Source organism: Lissotriton helveticus, chromosome 5_1 (assembly GCF_964261635.1).
Source record: "Lissotriton helveticus chromosome 5_1, aLisHel1.1, whole genome shotgun sequence".
NCBI classification, from domain to species: Eukaryota; Metazoa; Chordata; class Amphibia; order Caudata; family Salamandridae; genus Lissotriton; species Lissotriton helveticus.
This window is the reverse complement of record NC_136065.1, coordinates 481,309,377-481,330,633: the sequence shown is the minus strand read 5'-3', so window position 1 is coordinate 481,330,633 and position 21,257 is coordinate 481,309,377. Positions and strand designations below refer to the sequence as shown.

General features: G+C 42.4%; 1 protein-coding gene across 6 annotated transcripts in view; it reads left to right on the top strand.

Moving 5' to 3' along the window:
• Positions 1–21,257, top strand: part of AP5B1 (adaptor related protein complex 5 subunit beta 1) — a 79,718-nt gene that overhangs the window by 31,341 nt on the left and 27,120 nt on the right. For 4 of the 6 annotated variants that reach the window (XM_078642797.1, XM_078642794.1, XM_078642798.1 and 1 more), the window contains one exon: positions 19,118–19,304. The exons of the other annotated variants lie outside the window; for them this stretch is intronic. The gene's annotated coding sequence lies outside the window, so the exon portion shown is untranslated. The remainder of the gene's footprint in view (positions 1–19,117; positions 19,305–21,257) is intronic. 6 annotated transcript variants of the gene reach the window in all.

The following is a 21,257-nucleotide window of genomic DNA, read 5'->3' as shown; positions in this document are numbered from 1 at the left end:
TTCAACGAAGGATTGAAGTGTTCTTCCAGTGCAGCTGTCACTGCTTCATGGTCAGATTTGTTTCCAGTGTAGGGCAGATTCTGAAATTATTGGAATATCTCTCTCTACACCGGCTGAGTGCAGAAATAGGAAGCATTTCCGTTTGGAGTCTGTCCCACGTGTGGATATAAAATGATTGCTGCGTTGACCCATAGAGCATATTTTAATGTTACCACTTTGGGTGCCAAAACTTCAGCAAAAAGTGGCAGTCGGCTGCTATTCCAGAGGTTTATTGGGTGGGTGGGCCATTAGCAGCAGACGCAGGTGCTGCACTGGGTTGGTTGATGCAGTGCACTTAGCACTATAGATGCATCTCTGATCAGTGGAAGTGAGATGAAGCAGCACTTGCAGCTACACCAGTACTTTGCAAAATGATCCTTCACCATGTTTAGTCAGAAGCTGATGGTATGACACATGCATAAGTTAAGTATGTTGGTTCTAGCATATGATGAGAAGTTGATTGATGTTAGCCTTCTCCTTAATTTTATTTCCTCTACTTATAAAAGTAATCTTCAACTACCCCAATTTCTTATGTTTGCCAGTATTTTTCTCCTTGATCAACCCTGCCTTGCAGTTATCAGTGCAGTGCGCATCCTGAGACAGGTGTCTCCAAATGCCTGATGCAGGCCCCTTACCAGCATGGTTCTCCTGTCATGTTTTGGCCAGGAAGCAAGTGCTACTCTCCTCAGGGTGTCAGGAATTGGTAGATGTAGAGCATATATCAAGGCCATGGCCTTGTTGCCAGTGGAGAAAGTGAGCCAAGAACCAACACAAATTAACACACACTGCACACTCAGATGTTTCAGTATGGTCTGTGCTCAAGCGCACCAGATTCCCAGTTATTGACTCCATGATGAATCACCCATTGTCATGGTGCATGAATGTATGAGCATCAGGTAGCACGCTACGATTACTTTCCCTTCACTATTAGAACAGATATAATGCATTTCTTATATTAGCAGGTGTATAAACAGTGGAGAAAACTCGATGGATGGCAGAGCACTCTAAATAGGAATTTCTGTACCACCTTTACATAGGGTGTGTTGCATACTGTAAGAACAGCACAATCTCTACAAAGAAAACCCTTGTTGAAAACTAAAGAAAAGCAGAACAAGCGTATTGAAGTGTTAGTAGTGAAGATCCTGGTGGGAAAGTCTTATTTGGATTGAGACAGGGAATTTCGATAGGGAGATTAGGAGGAATTCTGTTGTGAATGGGTTAAGCTTATGGTGGTGGTTGTGCGAAATTCAAGATTGAATGTTAGCAACAAAGTAGGGCCACAAATGTAACATCTTTTTGGAGCTAAATTTCAGATGGTAAATTTCATCAGCGTAAAGAAGATACAAATTTTTAGAGCTCCTTAGAGCACAAGCCAAAGGTTCCATGTAGAGGTTGAAGAGGATGGAGGGTGGAATAGAAACCTTTTTGAAGCTTCGCATGGTTGGAGAGAAAGTTGGTTTTCCAAGTATGTTGAGAACCAAATGAGGACTAGGCCCTTCAGCCCCATACTCTCTTTTAGGATTTTCAGGATAGTGGTGTGATGATTCACCTTGTCAAATGCCATTGGTAGGTCTAGGAGGATAAAGAGGCAGGAGAAGTATTTATCCAGTAGAGACTGTTTGTCATTGTCTATTTTCCAGGCTGTAGTCTTGATACATTATCATTACTTGAATCCTGATTAAACTTCTTCTAGAAGGTTTTTTCCGTCAGTAAATAGTTTGAGCTAGGTGCGTTACAGCTCGCCAAAACTTTGGCCATAAGGGTAGGGCTAAACGTTTGCAGATCTGCTTCAGATGTGTTTTTTAAGTAGTGGTGCCTATTAACAAGTAGCAGTAGACCCACTTTTTACCTGGTCAAGTGTAGTAATTTCTGTCTCCTGTAGGTTACCAGAATGTGACTGTTATGGCGGTCCTGGCACCAAGAGGTATAGAAGTTATCCAGGATTGTAAGAGGGGCTGAGGTTAACTATTTTAGAATTTGTGGATTAGCAGGGAAGTGATCAAGTGATAATTTATTTTCTTTATTCAGTGTCTTTTAATTCCTAGAAGGCTCCTGACAGTGGGAGATGGGGTGTTCACTCGCCTTGGACTCATAGATATACAACTTAAGAAGAAATAGTGGGGGTGCATCTCGGAGAAGGCGCTTCAGAGCTAATAACATGAACCAGGAAAAAAATCAGCATGGCATGGTAATAGATCTGAGTGCATGTAGATGAATTGGGTATGAGAAAACGTCTTTAGATTTGGGCGGAGAGATGCATACTACAAAAGATTAGGTTAAGCGCTGAGGTTATCCCCCCTCCAACGCCACTGAAGTTTCTCTCCCTCAAACACTAAGCCTATTTTGATATTTTTTACATTGCAGTTACGCCTTTATAATGTTTTCTCCCCCACATTTAATTTACAAGCCGAATCTGTACCCTTTTTTCCCACAAGTTGGGGATTGGAAGATGGCCAGGGTTTGTGATTTACCCAGGAGGAGCCTTAGACATACATAAAGTATGACAAAGCATATATTTTTGCATAAATCAAAAAATAGTGCTTTTTACAAAAGTGTGTTTGTTTTTTTCCCTAAAAGAAGCACATACAAAAGGTCTCCCTTCCTAAGATTGTCTTCTTAATCCCAGCTTTCAAAATCGGGTTGAGAGGAAAAATATTTATTACTGGTTACACAATTTTCTTCGTGATGGTATATATTTCATATTTTTGCGATTCCTAGCGACTTCTAATTTGTGGGAGAAACCTAAAGTTCTATATTTAGAGGAGGGGCATGAAAGCTGCCCATTTATGGAAACTAGACCGACTTTCAAGATCAGTAAGGGGCTATTTGGACCAGTTGTTTAGACTAGACTTGGCATTCCCCGAGCAAGTATTAATCCAAAAATATATATAAGGTGGGGACAAATCGAAATAGGCAGCATTGTTTTCACTGTTAATTTTATGCACTGAAGTACAATCTAACACAGTAATGTACTGCTGTGTTTGACCGACTCTTTCGTTCACACACATATAGTCCCAGGTCGTTATTAGGTTGTTTGTAAACTGCGGATCTGTGCTGTTTGCACCCACAATATGATACCAGTTAACCTGCTCTAAATCGCAGAAGCAAACATTCTGATGAAATCCATAACTTTTAAACTTTGTTTTGAAGCAACTGACACGTTGTTGATATATGTCATAAATTGGTATAATCGGGTTTGTTGTTTGAAGGTTTTTTCTATCTGTTTTAATAGATATTACTCCCCTATTCTGATTGTAATGTTTTACAAATTTGTACTCTTCAATTTTGCAGTTTAATTACTACGACCTTTTCTGGTTTTTATCGCAAACTCAGGTTTGCGCTTCCTTATACATGGAGTATAAATGTGCATCTGAATAAAGTAATTGTCTCTAGGTTGCATGAAATAATTAATCCACCCCACACCTCTTTATTTTTATCCTGTGCAGTTACTTATTTATAAAGTTCATCAAAATACAGCTGATCATTTAAGTTTACGACTAAAATGTATTAGCTCATATCCGCAATATTGGAAAACCTTTATGCTTGATCGCCTTAAACACACAAATGTGTTTTAAAATCCTGATTCTGGGGGTGAAGTGCTTACAAAGTTTAGGGATTAGATATCTGACTAATAGCGGTGTTGGTATTGCAACAGTAGGACGGTATGTCACCCTCCAATTTAAATGAGAAAAGTGCTCCTAATGGGCCATTAGTTGCATCCTTGCAGGCACTCTGTCATCCCTCAGTGCAAAATGATGGTTCCGAACACAGTTTTTGTTTCACTTCTGTTCCATGTTTTACTTCACATAGTATGATTACAAATGTTTCATTTCATTCAACTTCTTATTTCAATTTTTTAACATGCGGCATTATTTACGTCAAATCCAATGCATTTCGGGCATGTAAATCTGCCCTTCATCAGGGTACAATACTAAAAAGAAAAAGAAAACAAAATGAGTATATGAACTATATAAATTGCGAGGCTTGATGTTCAGTGTTAGATTTAGTGTGTTGTAGTGTCACCTCTTAACCACAATTCTCCCATGGTATCCACGAACCACACTCTCATGTAACGATTTTTCAAAGAATGACTACCGTGCTACAATCAGTTAGTGAGCCATAATTCATTAGTGAATTTCAACACCCTTAATCACCTTTAGACCCGTGAAAGACGTTGCAAAATTTCAAAACACTCCCATGCCGATTCCGCCACAAATTAATCGTCCATATATACGAGAACTGTTATGGAACAAAAGATAAAAGACCACGATAAAGCACCTAATGTTAAGCTTGTTGTTACACTCGCTATCTCTATAAATCTATCTCAAACTGACCTGTGTTTTGCTCGAACGCCAAAACCTCCTCGTAATTCCCAAAGAGTTTGAACCAGTGAAAGCATCTGGTATGCTTTAAAAAATATTCCCGGGCGCAATAGCATTGGACGAAGTTCTGATCATGTGACTAAGTTCCGATCATGTGACTGGTAAATTTACCATATCACCAAGAGTTCCCGTTACCATAAACCAGATTAGTATTCTGTGAGTTAAAAATAAAATCTCAACGGTGAAGTGATAAGGGCAGAATTAAAAAAATAATAGAATTCAAAAACGAGTGGATTAATCACACACCGGGATGGGGACGAGAACCCTAAGCTCTCTAGACTGTAGTTGCTGACTAAAAAACTGTTACGCTTTGTTGTCTAGTGTGTAGAGCTATTGAGTATGTTGAGATGACAAAACATAAAGATTTGGGCTAATCATGGGCATAACACCAAATACATTCAATTGACAGTTATACAAATATATAGCTCATAAAAACATCATTTCGCAAGAATCGCCTCTGAGACCAAGGAATATTTCATAAGTTCATAGGTAACATGATAGTTCTATACGGTCATTGAGACCATTCGGTTTCTGAGAAGATAATTTCTGAATCCAATAATTTTCCCGCTGTAGGAGGTATTTGGTGTTTTCCCTCCCTTCTCTTTTATCCGCTGTCTCCAATAAAAGATATTTTAACTGCGATATATTATGTTGTTCTTCAATAAAGTGTGCCGCAATTGCAGATTTCAAGTTTCTTGTACGAATGTTAGATTTATGTTCTGTAAGTCTTGTTTTTATCCGTCTTTCAGTTTTTCCAATATAGAGTTTTCCACACGGACATTTTAGAGCATAAATTACATTTGTTTTGTCACATGTTGCATTGACCTTCAGTTTTATCTCATGTCCTTTCATGGGATGGTTGAGCTTGTTGCCCTTAATTATACTGTTACAGTGTCCGCAGTTCAAAGAAGCTTTTGTACCTTTTGAATATTTCAACTTTTGATGGTTTATTTTTCAATATTTCTCCCAAGTTACGGGCTCTTGTGTAGGCCAACAAAGGTGGTTTTTCAAAAATACCGTTGAAATCTGGTTCTAGATTCAATATTGGCCAATTTTTCATAATCGTTTTCTTGAATTGATCGCTGAGAGTAGAGAATTTTGAAACTACTGCAACTTTAGTCTCCTCCTTTTTATCTTTGGTTTTTAGTAGCTCTCTTCTTTCTATTGAATCCACTCGTTTCCTAGATTCCTCAACGATATGTTCTGGGTATCCTCTGTTTAAAAATCTTGTAGCCATTTCATCCATTCTAAGTTTTGATTTTGACTCATTAGAGGTAATTCTTTTTACTCTTGCCATTTGGGAGAAAGGTAGATGTTTTTTCAGGCTTGGTTGATGGAAACTCAAAAAGTGGAGCATATTGTTCCTATCAGTGCTTTTCCTGAATATGTCGGTCTCGAATCCTTTGTCTGTTATAGTGACCTTTGCATCCAAAAAAGTAACCTGTGTTTCTGAAATGTCCCAAGTGAGTTGGATGTGATCATCACTTTTGTTAAACTCTGTCAGTGCATCTTGTAGTTTAGTTGTCACATTTTTCCAAATGATGAATATGTCATCAATGTATCTCACAAGTAATTTAAGATTATCCTGCCAAACTGTTTTTGTAAAGATGTTAGTCTCCTCATAATCCTGCATGAATATATTAGCGTATACCGGCGCCGCTGAGTTGCCCATAGCCGTTCCAACTAGTTGCTGATACCATTCATCTTTATAACGAAAATAGCTCTGATATAGAGTAAGTAGCATCAGTTCCATAAGGAATGTCTGAAATGAAGGGTCTAGGTCTGTGTTAAGCAAGGCTTTCTCCACTGCCTCTATACCTAAAGAATGAGGTATTGATGTATATAGTGAACGAACGTCAGCAGTACATAAAATCAGATTTTCACCGGGTTCAATTGTTATTGCTTCTAGTTTGAGTAAGAAGTCAGTGGTATCTTTAACATATGTCTTCATATTCTTAGCTGTCGGCTGTAGATACTTGTCTAGTAGCTGTCCTATCGGTTCATGTAGACTTCCACAGGTTGAAACAATTGGTCGAAGAGGGGGGTCCCAGAGATTTTTATGGATCTTAGGTGTCATATAGAATACTGGACTTTTTGGATTGATTTTGATCAGGAACTTCTTAGTCTTATCGTTGATTATCCCCATTTCATAGGCTTTTTCAACAATGTTTTTTAGAGTTTTCATGTATTCATTAGTGGGGTTACTTTCTAGTCTCATGTATACATTAGTATCCATTATATGTTCTCTGACCTTATCCTCATACATAGTGGTGTTCATAATGACTAATGCACCACCTTTATCTGCCTTCAGACAAGTTATCTCAGTCTTGGATGCCAATTTTTTTAAAGTATCCATGTCTTTTTGGGTGATGTTTTTCTTGGGGTGTCTCTCATATTTGAATTTTGACAAATCCTGTTTCACCAGTTTTTCGAACAGATCCAGAGTCTTGTGGCTAATAGGTGCCTGAAATGTACTGATCGATCTAAGACCTAATAATTGATCTGGTTCTCTTGTGTCTGATTTAGGGAGTACATTGTCGAAGAAATGCCTTAGCCGTAATTTGCGCATTAGCTTAAAAAAGCTTACTTCAAGTTCTAGAGCATCTGAATTAGTCGTAGGTACGAATGATGTTCCCCTTTGTAAAAGTTCTTTTTCATAAGTACTCAGATCATAATCACTGATGTTTATGACTAGTCGGTCTGCACCTGTGTTTTCTTCCGATCTTTGTCTTTTTTCTGCACCGTCGTGCTCCTGGTGTTTGGATGTTCCTTTTCTTTTTCCTTTGTTTTTTCCCCTCCTGGGTCTCCTTTATAGGTTTCGCCCTGGCCGTAGCAACTGCGTAGCAGTTGCTCCGCCCAGGGCGAAATCTTATGATCCTACATATGGGGCTTTGGTCCCGCCTCTGTCTTCCATTGGCTAGCTCCATAAATGGAGGCTAGCCATTGGAAGACATTGTTGTCCGTCACTCTTTCCCCCGTGAAAACGCGATTTGGGGGCGTTTCCGTGTCTTTTTTTTTTTAAGTCCCGCCCTCTCCTCTTCCCATTGGCTGGAATTTTACCTTCCAGCCAATGGGAAGGGGAGACCACGATAGATAAGGGACTGCCCGCACATCGAGCGTGATGGTTGTTTACTGCCTTGATCTGTGTCTTGGTGTAGGGCTGGCAATGTGTGTTTACTGTTGCTTGTTTTAATTTGTCTCTTTCCCACCCCGACTCTGAACTCGCTGTTAATTTTTTATTATTTATTAATTAAATAATGCAGCCCACGCCGAGCCTCGAACCCTATTCTCCAGGTCCAGGCAGCGCGCTCAGCCTGCCATCTGTTTTGGATCAGGTTACTGCTTTCACTTTCGCAGCTATTATTATAAAGGATAGGACTTGTTTTTAAAAGTAGACATTTTGGGGAAGTTTTGCTCCGTTAAATACAAGTTTGAAGCGCATCATTTATCTTCCAATCTATATCTTAGTTTTAAGTTTCGTGTTACTGTTTACTCATCTCATTCAATTATAATTCATAGAGCCTAAAGAAGTCATATATGAATGTATCCTTTATGTAATGAAACAAGTGCTCATGTAAAGCGATTTGGATATCGTCGGGTCGAGAAGTATAAACTGCAAAATACAAAAAAAAGTGCTTAACTATTTTGTAAAATTTTCAGTGTAGGCTGAGAAATAATTCTTAAATGTATATTAGTGTTAAGCTGTAATTGAATCAGTCGGCGCTCCCAGTTCACCGTCCGCTATCATTGAGACGTTGACATTTTAAGATGGCCGCCGCGGGCTCGATGTCATCCCCCGGCCCGCGTCCTTCTTCTGTGTCAGCGGCGCCTCTCCAGTGACGGCCGTGGCGCTGCTATCCGGGCCGTGCGTGCGGTTGCCAGGGGAGCCAGCTTCCCGCGCAGGAACCGGAAAAAGACCCGCAGCGGTACCGGGAAGAGTTGGCAGCCCGGCCCCGGTGAGTGCGGGGCTTTGGCGGGAGGAGTTGTCCTGTTCTTTACAGAAGCCTGTCTCTGCTTCTTTTCACACACCCCCGGTGTCCCGCCCCCCCCCCCGGTCCCACCCAGAGGCCTCTTCCAGAGCCCCCTCTTTGCTTTAGTTTGACTTTCCTCCCTGTTAGGGGTGGCTCTAGTCCTAACCCAGTTGCACAGACGCTGCCCTTCACCTCGGTCCTGCACTTAAGTTCAGGAAGTGCTCCTTCACAGGGCTTCACCCTCCCAAGTTCAAGGAGCCCCTACAGGCAGCCCTGCATGCAGAGTGCCCCCACCCTAAGCCCCAGTGGTACCAGTCACCCCCGCTCATCAAGTTCAGGAACTTCCTACGCCTCCACTCAGACAGGGCAAACTTTACCAGGCTGCCCTGTCTGGAAGCAGCCCCCTCCCAGAGGGATCACCCCTCCGCCCCCAGAAAGACCCCCCCCCCCCCGAAAGACCCCCCAGAGGACCCCCCCCAGAAAGATCCCCCTCGCCCCATCCCGGAGGGATCACCCCTCCGCCCCCAGAACGACCCCCCCCGGAGGAATCCCCCCCCCAAGAAACACCCCCCCCCGTGTTCCCTCCCCCGGCCCCAGCACACTGCATGAATAACAGAAGACACTCCACCAAAGCCTGCTGGGAACTTGCCTTGGGACCTGAGCTCGGCCCCAGAGATTCAGTTGGATCGAAGCCCCCCTCTACAGCTTCCAGCCTATGCTCTTACTTCCATTCGTGATCATGAATGAATGGCACTTTTTATAGGCGGTGTATGAATGCAGAGTACCCTGCTATGTTTATTTGGAGTATGGCGTATTGAACAGACGTGGCTTGTTTGTATTTGTATTCATCCATTTACACCCTTTTACGTTAAAATAGCTATAGCTTTACTGTATAGTTGCTATAAAAGCTTATAATATGGTATAGTGTGCACCTTAAAAAAAAATCACTCCATGCAAACAAAAAAGCATGAATAAAAAACATTGCCATTTACAATGGCAGTAGCTCCAACTCCAACAAATGTGAGACCTATTGCAATGTAAATAACAATGCCATTTATTTATAGGTAAAAAAAAAAAGAAATGTCTTGAGCAATGCCAATAGCTCTAATTTTTCCAAAGGCGAAACCATTGCATTGTAAATGCTTGTTGGGCTTGGCCCTGATCTAAAAAAGAACTTGTCTCTGTTATAACACTTGTTCAGGTTGAGAAGTATCTCGTGTTCTAGCTGATGGTTAGCGATCAATTCAAGAAAACGATTATGAAAAATTGGTCAATATTGAATCTAGAACCATATTTCAACGGTATTTTTGAAAAACCACCTTTGTTCGCCTACACAAGAGTCCGTAACTTGGGAGAAATAATGAAAAATAAACCATCAAAAGTTGAAATATTCAAAGGTACAAAAGCTTGTTTGAACTGCGGACACTGTAACAGTATAATTAAGGGCAACAAGATCAACCATCCCATGAAAGGACATGAGATAAAACTGAAGGTCAATGCAACATGTGACACAACAAATGCAATTTATGCTCTAAAATGGCCGTGTGGAAAACTCTATATTGGAAAAACTGAAAGACGGATAAAAACAAGACTTACAGAACATAAATCTAACATTCGTACAAGAAACTTGAAATCTGCAATTGCGGCACACTTTATTGAAGAACAACATAATATATCGCAGTTAAAATATCTTTTATTGGAGACAGCGGATAAAAGAGAAGGGAGGGAAAACACCAAATACCTCCTACAGCAGGAACATGATTGGATTCAGAAATTATCTTCTCAAAAACCGAATGGTCTCAATGACCGTATAGAACTATCATGTTACCTATGAACTTATGAAATATTCCTTGGTCTCAGAGGCGATTCTTGCGTAATGATGTTTTTTATGAGCTATATATTTGTATATCTGTCAATTGAATGTATTTGGTGTTATGCCCATGATTAGCCCAAATCTTTATGTTTTGTCATCTCAACATACTCAATAGCTCTATACACTAGACAACATAGGGTAACAGTTTTACTGTCAGCAACTACAGTCTAGAGAGCTTCAGGTTCTCGTCAGCATCCCGGTGTGTGATTAATCCACTTGTTTTTGAATTCTATTATTTTTTTAATTCTGCCCTTATCATCACTTCACCGTTGAGATTTTATTTTTAACTCACAGAATATTAACCTGGTTTAAGGTAACGGGAACTCTTGGTGATATGGTAAATTTACCAGTCACATGATCGGAACTTCGTCCAATGGTCTTGCGCCCGGGAATATTTTTGAAAGCATACCAGATGCTTTCACTGGTTCAAACTCTTTGGGAATTACGAGGAGGTTTTGGCGTTCGAGCAAAACACAGGTCAGTTTTGTGATAGATTTATAGAGATAGCGAGTGTAACAACTAGCTTTTTTTTTTTTTTTTTTTTTTAAGTTCACAAATTTTTATTGGGAGTTTGAGAGTTGATCAGCATGTAAAACAATCATAAGTACAAAATAAGTAATAGATGAAGGAAATAAAGAGTACATAGTGGAGGCGAGCTCAAGGCACAGTTGAATGTGCATATAAATTATACATACAGAAATACATATAAGAAATAACAAAAAGAGAAAAAAGTATAGGAGCGTTGCAACAATTCACTGATATGGAGGTAAGTCTACAAGCAGGCACACAAGGTATATGAATGATTTAACGACAATTTATAATAACGTAGTTGCATTATGTAATCATGGTGGTTTGTGTAAGTCAAAGTATTCATCCAGTGAAGTCCATAGTTTCCTACGTGGGGGGCACCAAGGGGTAGAGGCAAGGGCTATATTGTCGGCTCCTCTGAGATTGGAGACCCAGTTAAGCCAGTGGGGAAAGGAGGCTTTAGTTGTGTCTTTCCAGTTATTTAGTATGATCTTAACCGCCGCCGTCAGAAGTAGGTCAAGTAGGGCTTTGTCATTATCATTGAGTGTGATGGCTTTGGCAAATCCCAACACGAGGGTTGAGAATTCTCTCTGCAGCGGGACATGTAGGACTTTGTTGACGAAATCAAAGATTCTGTCCCAGTAGGTGGTGACACATGGACATTTAAGTATTAGGTGTTCGAGATCTCCACTACCTTCCTTGCAATTCCAGCAAGTGTCGTCGTCCCTAATGTTGTGTAGGAATAGCCTCCTAAGAGTCCAGAAGACTTTGTGAAGAAGCCAGAACTTAGTTTGGGACAAAGTAGGGCTGATTTTGTGACGTGTGGTGGATTCCCAAGTTCTGGCCCACTCCAATTCTGAGGTTGGTGTGGACGAATAAGATTCCCAGAACAATCTCAGGGAGTCAGTCAAGGTGGAGCTTTGTGGGCGGATTAATTTGTAGATTCTCGAAACTTGATGGCCAAGTCTATTGAGCGTATTGAGGAAGTTAGGGAGGGAGGGGGTGTGATCGGTTAAGTCTGCCTTTGATAGTGCCACTTTGATGTGTAAGAAGTTATAGAATTCCATGGGTTGGAGCTGATATCTATTTGATAGTGCACTAAAGGGGAGCGGTGATGAGTCCTCGTAGAGTTGGTGTGGGAAGTGTATCCCCTTGGATATCCATGTGGCATAGTGGAGTGGTTTCCCTTTATATGTTAGTGTTATTCTGCCAGAGCGATTCCCACCTTGATTTCCAAAATTGGTGTGGTAGGTGTTTGCTCACTTGTAGCAAGGCCAATTTGGTATTTTTAAAGATGGGGCCTGAGCTTAGGTTGGGGCGAATTTTAATGGTCAGAAGAGTGGAGGGGTCTAGGCCTTGGAGAAGGGATTTTTCCATGGTCAGCCACACCGGGGTGTAGTCAGTCTGTGGCGTTATCCAATACGAGCCCTGTCTGGCCAGAAAGGCAGTTTGGTATAGCTTAAAGTCCGCCAGATTAACGCCTCCCTGGTTTTTATCTAATCGTAGCTTTCTTGCCATGCCAGAGGAAGGAGGAAAGCATTTTGTCAAGCTTAGCATGGAAATCTTTGGACAGGGTGAGGGGTAGCATCGTGCTGAGATAGTGGACTAGCGGGGACACCATCATTTTTATGGTTTCCACCCGACCCCACCAGGTGATGAACCGGGGAGACCAACCATCAAGGAGGCGTTTAATTTTGGTAAGGGTAGTAGATTCATTGTGTCTGAGTGTGCTCAGAAGGGAGTCAGCAAATTCCATTCCCAAGTATTTGATGACATCCGTTTGCCATGCTAGTCCCGAATTCCCCAGGACCTCCTTGGTGGTGTGGACATTCAGGGGCTTGACTTCGGATTTGTCTTTATTTAGTTTATAGCCTGATAGGGCTGAGTATTTACCGATTGAGGACATGAGTCCAGAGATAGAGTTAGCGGCGTCTTCTGTAGCGATTAAGATGTCATCAGCGTAGGCTGCTAATTTTACCCGGGTGTCGCCGAAAGAGACTCCGGCGATATCTTCATTGCGCTTGATATCAGTCAGAAGGGGTTCAAGGGCTAGGAGGAAGAGTGCTGGGGAGAGCGGGCAGCCTTGCCTGGTGCCCTGATAGAGACGAAACGGGTTGGAGAGGGTGCCGTTGATTGCTATTCTCGCTGACGGGGAGGAGTAAAGGGCCATCACCATTTTGATAAAGGAGGGACCGAGGTTAAAGTTGTGCATACATTGTTGGAGAAAAGACCAAGAGACCTTATCAAAGGCCTTTTCCGCGTCTAAGGTTATCGCCACCATTGGGGAGGTAGAGGTCTTAGCTTTCTCCAGTAGATGACAAAGTAGTCTGGTATTGTCGTTCGACATCCGATGTTTCAGGAAGCCGACCTGTGATGGGCTAATTAGTTTTGGGAGGAAGGAATTTAATCTAGACGCTAAGATTTTGGCATAAATCTTGCAATCAAGATTTATCAAAGAGATGGGGCGGTAGTTCTTGGTTAGGAGAGGGTCTTTCCCTTCCTTGGGGATAACTATGATTGTGGCTTCACTCATCGAGGGGGAAATGTTTCCACTGATCGCTGTGGAATTAAAAAGGTTTTGGAGTGCAGGGTTGAGTTGGTTAGTGAAGGCTTTATAAATGGCCGCAGAAAAGCCGTCCGGCCCGGGGGCCTTATTGCTTTTTAGTGTCTTGATGGCCGTTGTAATTTCTGCGCTCGTGATGGGGGAGCCTAGTTGAGATTTATCGACTTCTGATAGTTTGGGGAGTTGTAGGGAAGCAAGATAGTCGGAACAGGCTTCCATGTCTAGTGTTTTATCATTTTTGTAAAGGTCTTTGTAGAAGGTTTTGAATGTTTCAAGGATTTTGGATTGTGTAGTATGGGTGTTGTTTGTGGAGTCCTTTATCAAGGAAATGGAAGATAGCTTCTGCTTATGTTTTAGATAGGAAGCGAGGAGCTTGCCTGCTTTGTTTCCCTCACATAATTTTAGTGCGTTGAAGCGGTTGATCCATACACCCGCTCTTTTACTAGTGATGGTGTTGTATTCATATTTCTTTTGGGTCAGTAGTTCTAGACATTTGGAATTGAGGGGATTGGATTTGTGGTGGGTTTCTAGGAGCCCGATCTGTTGTTCCAGTTGTTCTAGTTCCTTATTTAGTGCCTTGTTAGTTTTGGCGCTAATACCGATAATGACCCCACGGACCGTAGCCTTAAGTGCGTCCCATAAGGTATTAGGCGTAGTGTCTGGGACATCGTTTAGTAATAAATATTCTTCAATGGCGTTAGTAATGAGCAGTTTGTTAGCGGGGTCGGATAAGGTTTCTTCGTTAAATCTCCATCTCCTAGGGGGAAGAATCGAGCGGGAGCCCGCAAGTTTGGTGCGGATACAGGCATGGTCGGATACTAATTTAGGGGCTATTTCCGTTTCCTCTATCAAGTGTGTGAAGGGGCTTGATATCAGGATGAAATCAATGCGTGAATATGATTTATGTGGGGCCGAAAGGAAGGTTTAGTCTCTACCATCTGGATTTTGGAGACGCCAAGAGTCTTTTTGGCAGTATCGTTCACAAAGGCGTAAGAGGGCTTTGTGTGAGCTGGAAGGGTGGAATATGCATTTGGATTGTCTGTCCAAAATTGGGTCCAGGTGGAGATTGAAGTCGCCCCCCACTATTAGTAGGTCGTCTTGTGGAGAGACTGAGTCCCAGAAATCGGGGTCGTCCGCATTGGGGCCATAAAAATTCACCAAATGTATAGGGTCATCTTCTCTTAGGAGGTGTGTCACCGATCATCTTCCCATTGTATCATGTGTGTGTGCGACTAGGGTTAAGTTGGATTTTTTCGCCAACAGGGTGATTACTCCGCCTTTTTTGTGCGTCACGGGGGAACTCAGAATTTGTGACGCACAGTGTATGTTCAAGAAGCGTAAGTCCTCCTCTGACAGTTTGGTCTCCCGGAGTAAGATAACGTCCCCTTTTGTTTTAGCAAGGTATTCAAAAAAATTTTGTCTTTTTACCGGGTGGTTAAGACCTTTGACATTCAGGGAGATTATGTTAAGGTCGTCTGCCAACGATTTGGCGCTAGGCATCGGTGTGTGTCGTATTCGCTATGAACTGGTCTGGTGGCAAAAGTGCATGGTGGGCGTGGTGTCGTGGTTGTCCGCGCGGGTCGGGTGTTTGATGTACCTTAGACTTATTGCGTGCAGAAAGTGATAGCCTACATAGTTCAGTGTATGGAGATGCAACTATAAGTAAAGGGTATAGGTTGCCGCATGTAGCAAAAGGTGTTTGCTCCGAGAAAAAGTGAGTGTTGTACCTGCAAAGAAAAAACATAAGCAAAAAACAGTACAAAAAATAGGTAGAAGCTCTTGACTTCTGGGTCATCTTAACCCCCAGTAACTCCCTCCCTCCCAATTTCACCCAATGTCTCCCCCCTCCTCCCACCCCTCCCCCTCCCCCTCCCCCAAATACGTACGTAGGGAGTACGACGACAGTACCGTGCTAGGCAGAACAGGAGTAACGTTAACAATAATATAGTAACATTCCCAGTAGTAGATTTAATTGGGAGAATTCAGTCCCGCTACAAAAGTCGGAGTGAAATATATTAAACCAACTGATCCAGTATACGGATCGGCATGAGGGGCAAAGAATGGAAACCCATTGTGAGAGCACATAGGCTCTTAGTTAGTTACTAAACAAACAGAGAGGGTGAAGGTTACACAGGTCTAGGAGCCAACATGGCTTTGGTATTTACTATAGAGCTGGGTAGGTATAGATTCGCCTGAATTGCGATATACGCATTATATGGAACAAGAATACATAGTTTGAAACCAGAGTAGCCCAAGTAGCCTAAGTAGAGCAAGTGGCACATTAGCCCCGGTGAACCCGATTACCTTGATTCTTAAAGTCACTGACAAGGTCCTACCATCTTAGATTATAAACTCACGGAACAAGAGACCCCTCAGACGGGGTGTTGCAGTTCTTGGATGAAGGGATGGTGGCACCTGGATCTAGGACCAAAGCGACAGGCACATCTTCAGCTCTTGGGCAGCAAGCCTTAACCCAGCCAGAACAGGAAATCAGTGAATCGGAAGGGCTGCATCCTGAGGGGATAGAGCCGCCGTCTTTCTTTTGTTGGAGAGTCCGGTTGATTGATCCATTTCCTGAGCAGTGTGTTCTTCGAGGAGACGTGCTAGAACTTTGGGATCCGTGAAGAAACTGGGGCGGCCGTCTATCATGATTTTGAATTTCATGGGACCTGCGAAAGAGAAGGGGATGTTTTTGGATCTGAGCTTGTTGCGTAGGTCTAGAAAACCTTTGCGCACTTCCACTATGTCCTTTGAGTAATCCTGCGTGAAGATGATTCTTTGGCCCTCCCATAGGATGGAGTGATTCTTCCTTGCGTATTGGAGGATCATTTCAACGTGCTGGAACCTGAGCGGCTTGCATATCAGCGGCCTAGGACCTTTGGTGTGCTTACTAGCGAAGGTGGGGATCCTGTGCGCCCTGTCCAATTCGAGGCCGCGTGGGAAGTCTATTTTAGTGATCATGGGGATCCATGATTCCAGGAAGGCCACACAAGAGTCTGCGTCCTTTTCAGAGTTCTCTGGTACGCCGAAAATTCTGATGTTCCCCCTCCTATTCCGGTCTTCCAACTCAGCGTTGTGGCGTCTCAGAGCTTCAGTTGTATTCTCTAGGCGTTGGATGTTCTTCGTTGACTGATGTCACAGATCTTCCACGTCGCTAATGCGTTGTTCGGCCACCCCCAATCCCGTGTTCAGTGCGCTCATGTCGGCCCTAATCGCTGTAAGTTCGAGCTGCATGGATTCGGTGATAGCTTTGGTGGATTTAGAGAGATCATGGAGGTCAGCTAGTTTCTTAAGAATCATTTCCATCGTGGCCGCCATGTCTGATTTGTTTTTAATGGGTGATTCCGAGATCGTAGGTTCTGGCTTTACTTTCTTAACAATATTCCTATCTTCTCTGTTCGACATCGCGGCAGACTAGAATGAAGGTCGTGACAGGAGTTGTAGCTGAATTTATAGTCAAGTCTTCTAGACGCGGTTTCCGTACTTTGTGGTTAATCCAAGTGTGATTGGGTGTGATTCGGTTAAAGTTATACTGTGCGGGCGAGACTCCAGCTCACAAACAGGTCTGGAGCCGGAGCGAATTGAACGGAGGAGTTTGAGAGTCAACAGTGAGTTGTCGTAGAGATTTAGCTAGAAGCCGGTATGTAATGGACGCAGCGGTCGCAGGTAGGAGGTGAGTAGGACACTGCACAACGAAGTGGAGGCAGGAACCACACACAGCTCACTAGAAAATCCGGTCAGAGCACTTCTTACCCCTGGAGACAGTCACGTGAAGGTCAGAGGCATTTAAAAGTGTGGCGATGAACACGAGAAGTTGGGCTGGTCCTCATCCCATGGGTGGCTAAAGGTGCTAGATCTGGGGCATCATTCCCCGCAGAGTGGAGGCAGCAGGGGGCTTTTGGTGATCAGCGTTCTGGATTTAGTGTGACAAACACGGGGTGCGACAAACGCCTATGCTGCGTTTAGCCCCCACCGTGCGGCACACAAGACATCTCTCTTCTTGTTGGGGCGATATAAGGAGCTTGTGGCGGTATTTGGCTACACCGCGACGCGAGGCTCTTAGTTAGGGACAATGTTCAAAGATGTCACGAAACTCCGGTGGTGCCGCCATTTTAAAGTCAGGCACGTCGGGCCGATTTTCCACTGAAGCGGCACCTACGCAGGGTCTTCTCACCTTGGTGGGGGTCCGGTGGTGTGTTTTTGGTGTTCCTTTCCCTCTGCGGGCCCTGTGGAGAGTGGAAGTTGGCCGTGGGTATTGTAACCAACCCTCGAGGTCAGGTAGTGAGTCCGAGACTGGGCGCCGCCATTTTGGAGGCTTCTTCGCACCGGAGCGCGGGCGGACAAAAACTGCTAAAAGGTCTGCAAGTAACTGAGCGGGGTCGCAGATCAGGAAGCCGGAGACCACCTCATGTCTATAGGCTTCGATTTCTCTGCTTTCCGCTCGAGTTGGTGCGGGGAATCGCCGGGAAAAGGGTAGCAGTCGCTCTCCTGTAGAGCAGAGCTCCCGGTTAAGCAGCCATTGCCACTGCCGTCCAAGCCATGCCCCCCACAACAAGCTTAACATTAGGTGCTTTATCGTGGTCTTTTATCTTTTGTTCCATAACAGTTCTCGTATATATGGACGATTAATTTGTGGCGGAATCGGCATGTGTGTTTTGAAATTTTGCAACGTCTTTCACGGGTCTTAAGGTGATTAAGGGTGTTGAAATTCACTAATGAATTATGGCTCACTAACGGATTGTAGCACGGTAGTCATTCTTTGAAAAATCGTTACATGAGAGTGTGGTTCGTGGATACCATTGGAGAATTGTGGTTAAGAGGTGACACTACAACACACTAAATCTAACACTGAACATCAAGCTTCGCAATTTATATAGTTCATATACTCATTTTGTTTTCTTTTTCTTTTTAGTATTGGTCCATGATGAAGGGCAGATTTACATGCCCGAAATGCATTGGATTTGACGTAAATAATGCCGCAGGTTAAAAAATTGAAATAAGAAGTTGAATGAAATGAAACATTTGTAATCATACTATGTGAAGTAAAACATGGAAAAGAAGTGAAACAAAAACTGTGTTCAGAACCCTCATTTTGCACTGAGGGATGACAGAGCGCCTGCAAGGATGCAACTAATGGCCCATTAGGAGCACTTTTCTCATTTACAATTTTAGGCGTTTCAGGACGGTAGACGCCACTTGTGGAGCACCTACAACATAAAATTGAAATACAATCCATAAATTATCCAAATTAAGAAGCGGTGCACCTGCCTCAAAATTTTTATTTTACCCTCCAATTTAAGACATTTTACTTGTCCCTCTGCATGAAGTGCAAATCTCAGGGTAGTTATCAGGGGTGACACGTTGTTAGAGCGTTACCCGAAATTGATCTAGAATTACTATGCTGTGTATTTTCATTTCCTAGGTGTGGTTAAGTCCCTGGAATTCCCAAGTAAATAAATAGAAAAGTATATTTAGACAAGAATTTCAGTGTTACATAACCCATTTTATAATCTTGATGAAAGCTATGATTGCACAGATTATACACAACTTCTAAATGTGGCAGATGTGCATGTAGTTATCATGAGGCATCCTATCTTGTATTAAAAAAAAGCTAACTGGCAGGACAATCTACACAAATCCTAGCATGTGCTCAAGGAAATCTAGATAAGACCTAAAGAGAATGCATCATATTCGGACAATGGGCAAATAATCCTTATTATTTTGTTGTAAGAATAAACTCTGTTGTCTTGTTTGCCTATAGATGTAAGCTGTCTGGCTTGGGAGTACACAGCTCAAACAGTGGCACTTCTGTAATCCTGCAAGGCAGTCGTGTTCAAGAGACCATCAGCTCCAAGCTACAGTACTTTTTCACCATCTGCCAGCCGTGATAAAATGTAGCTACATCTCATATTTTGCTGGCTTCATTTGAACTGAAGCTACTGCATCTGGTATGTACAACCTCAATTTTAACCCCAGGGAGGAGGTACTTGGGCATATGGGATTGCTTTCTTACCAGTAGTGTCCACGCAGACAATTTCTACTGGGCAAGATGGTGGTTGCCCACATCTTTTCTTGTATCACTTCCTCTGTAAATGTCAGAATGAGATGTGTTCATAGCCTCAAAGGGTAATTCAATTTAAAGCGCTAAGACATGAGTAACAGACGTCTTTATAAAAGTTGAAGCATTTTGTGGGGACAAAAAAATGGGATTATAAAACATTACAGCATAAAATCTTGGAGGGTAGGAGTATATGTTAATGTTAGAGTAAGGTTGTGATAAGAAAATTGGTATTACATGATGTTGTGAATAGCTAACCTCTGGTATCGCTAAACAAGATACTATAAAACCTTTGTAACAGTGTTGTACATGCATTAACAAGTGGTACATAATAACCTAAAGTAGATTGAGTAATACATAAATGGAGATGGTTGTTGAAGGAAATAGGGGAAAATAGTTTGAAGTAATATATGATGTGTTCATATCTGCAGACCAGTCCAAGAATCAATGAGACTAGCACATGTAAAAATCTGTTTTCACAGTATTCCAATAACCGAATCATGAAAGAGCTGTACAGTTTCAATAGAACAGCAAACCCAGGGCAAGTACCAATATCACTCTCTGAGTTTCCCTCGATAGCATATGCTACCCAGGTATTAAACAGGAACATGTTACTACTATGTATTGCGTGTTAATCAGTACTTCGCTACCTTGAAGGCTGTTCGTTAGTGCTTTGACAGAGTTTTCCCTTGGCAAGTTCTCTTGTAAAGTATTATTATTATATTTAGCAGTACCGAATACTGAGTAACTGTGTTATTATATCGATCTTTGGAAACCCATCTTTGTGGAATGTAAAACGAAAAGATGCTAATCAAGCGAAATTCTGTAAATAAGATTAACATACATTGATAACGTAGGTCACATAAATTACAAAATGTATCTTTGAAATCACTTACATGAGTAATTATTTCAGCTGAACATATGTGAGCTGTTATCGTAATCGAATAAAAAGTACATTACAGCTTTGTTCTTGAGAGAAACCTAACAGAAGCTAAGCAGGAACCGGAAATGAATGAATGCCAAATGCAGCAGTATATGCAGACTGGTAATAACTTATAGACTGATCACATAGGGCTTTAAGGGCCTCAAGCAGCTTGACTGTTGCGCATTAGTTCAAGGTCTCTCAATATGACCGAATAAAACTTGGAAAGGGCAAGTAGCATAAAACATGAAGCAAATGTAGGCAATGTTTAGGGGTGTACCAAACGTGGCATGCCTAAGATATACCACAATGGCCCTTAATTAAAGGTCAAAAACGTTTGCCTAGCTATATATGCTTTTTACTTGTAGTGCAAGTGACGGGGAGTAACCTCACCGCTACAAAGAGCATTGTAGATGAAACATCTTTGACCAGCAAGTTATCAACTTTAATTGATTCACTTGATGATATATTTAAACAATTTTATGAAATTTCCCCTTCCAAAAATCTTATAACCGCTACAAACTCTAGTCACAAAAAGGAAATGAAAAAATGAAATTATAACAAAACAAATTAAACATAAAAAATCCATAATATTGGAGGTTTTTCCGTGAAGATCTAAGTAACACCAGAAAGGTAGGAAAATGAAACATATCATTAAATTAACTGTGAACATGAAAGCAGAGGAGTAACTGACAGAGCCCCGCCGCCTCCCTCATTACGGAGAAAAGTCGAAGTGGGGGGGGGGCACACTAGGGTTGCTGCCAAGACTTGCGGACTGCGGTTGCTACCCAGGAAATGTGAGAAACGAGAATGACTCACTGCATGGAGGCCTGGAGAGTGGTCTACGCAGCAAGAGGCTGCCCCCAAAAGTTGGACCGAATATGGAGAAGGTGGAGACAATGCTCAGGATTGATCTAGGAC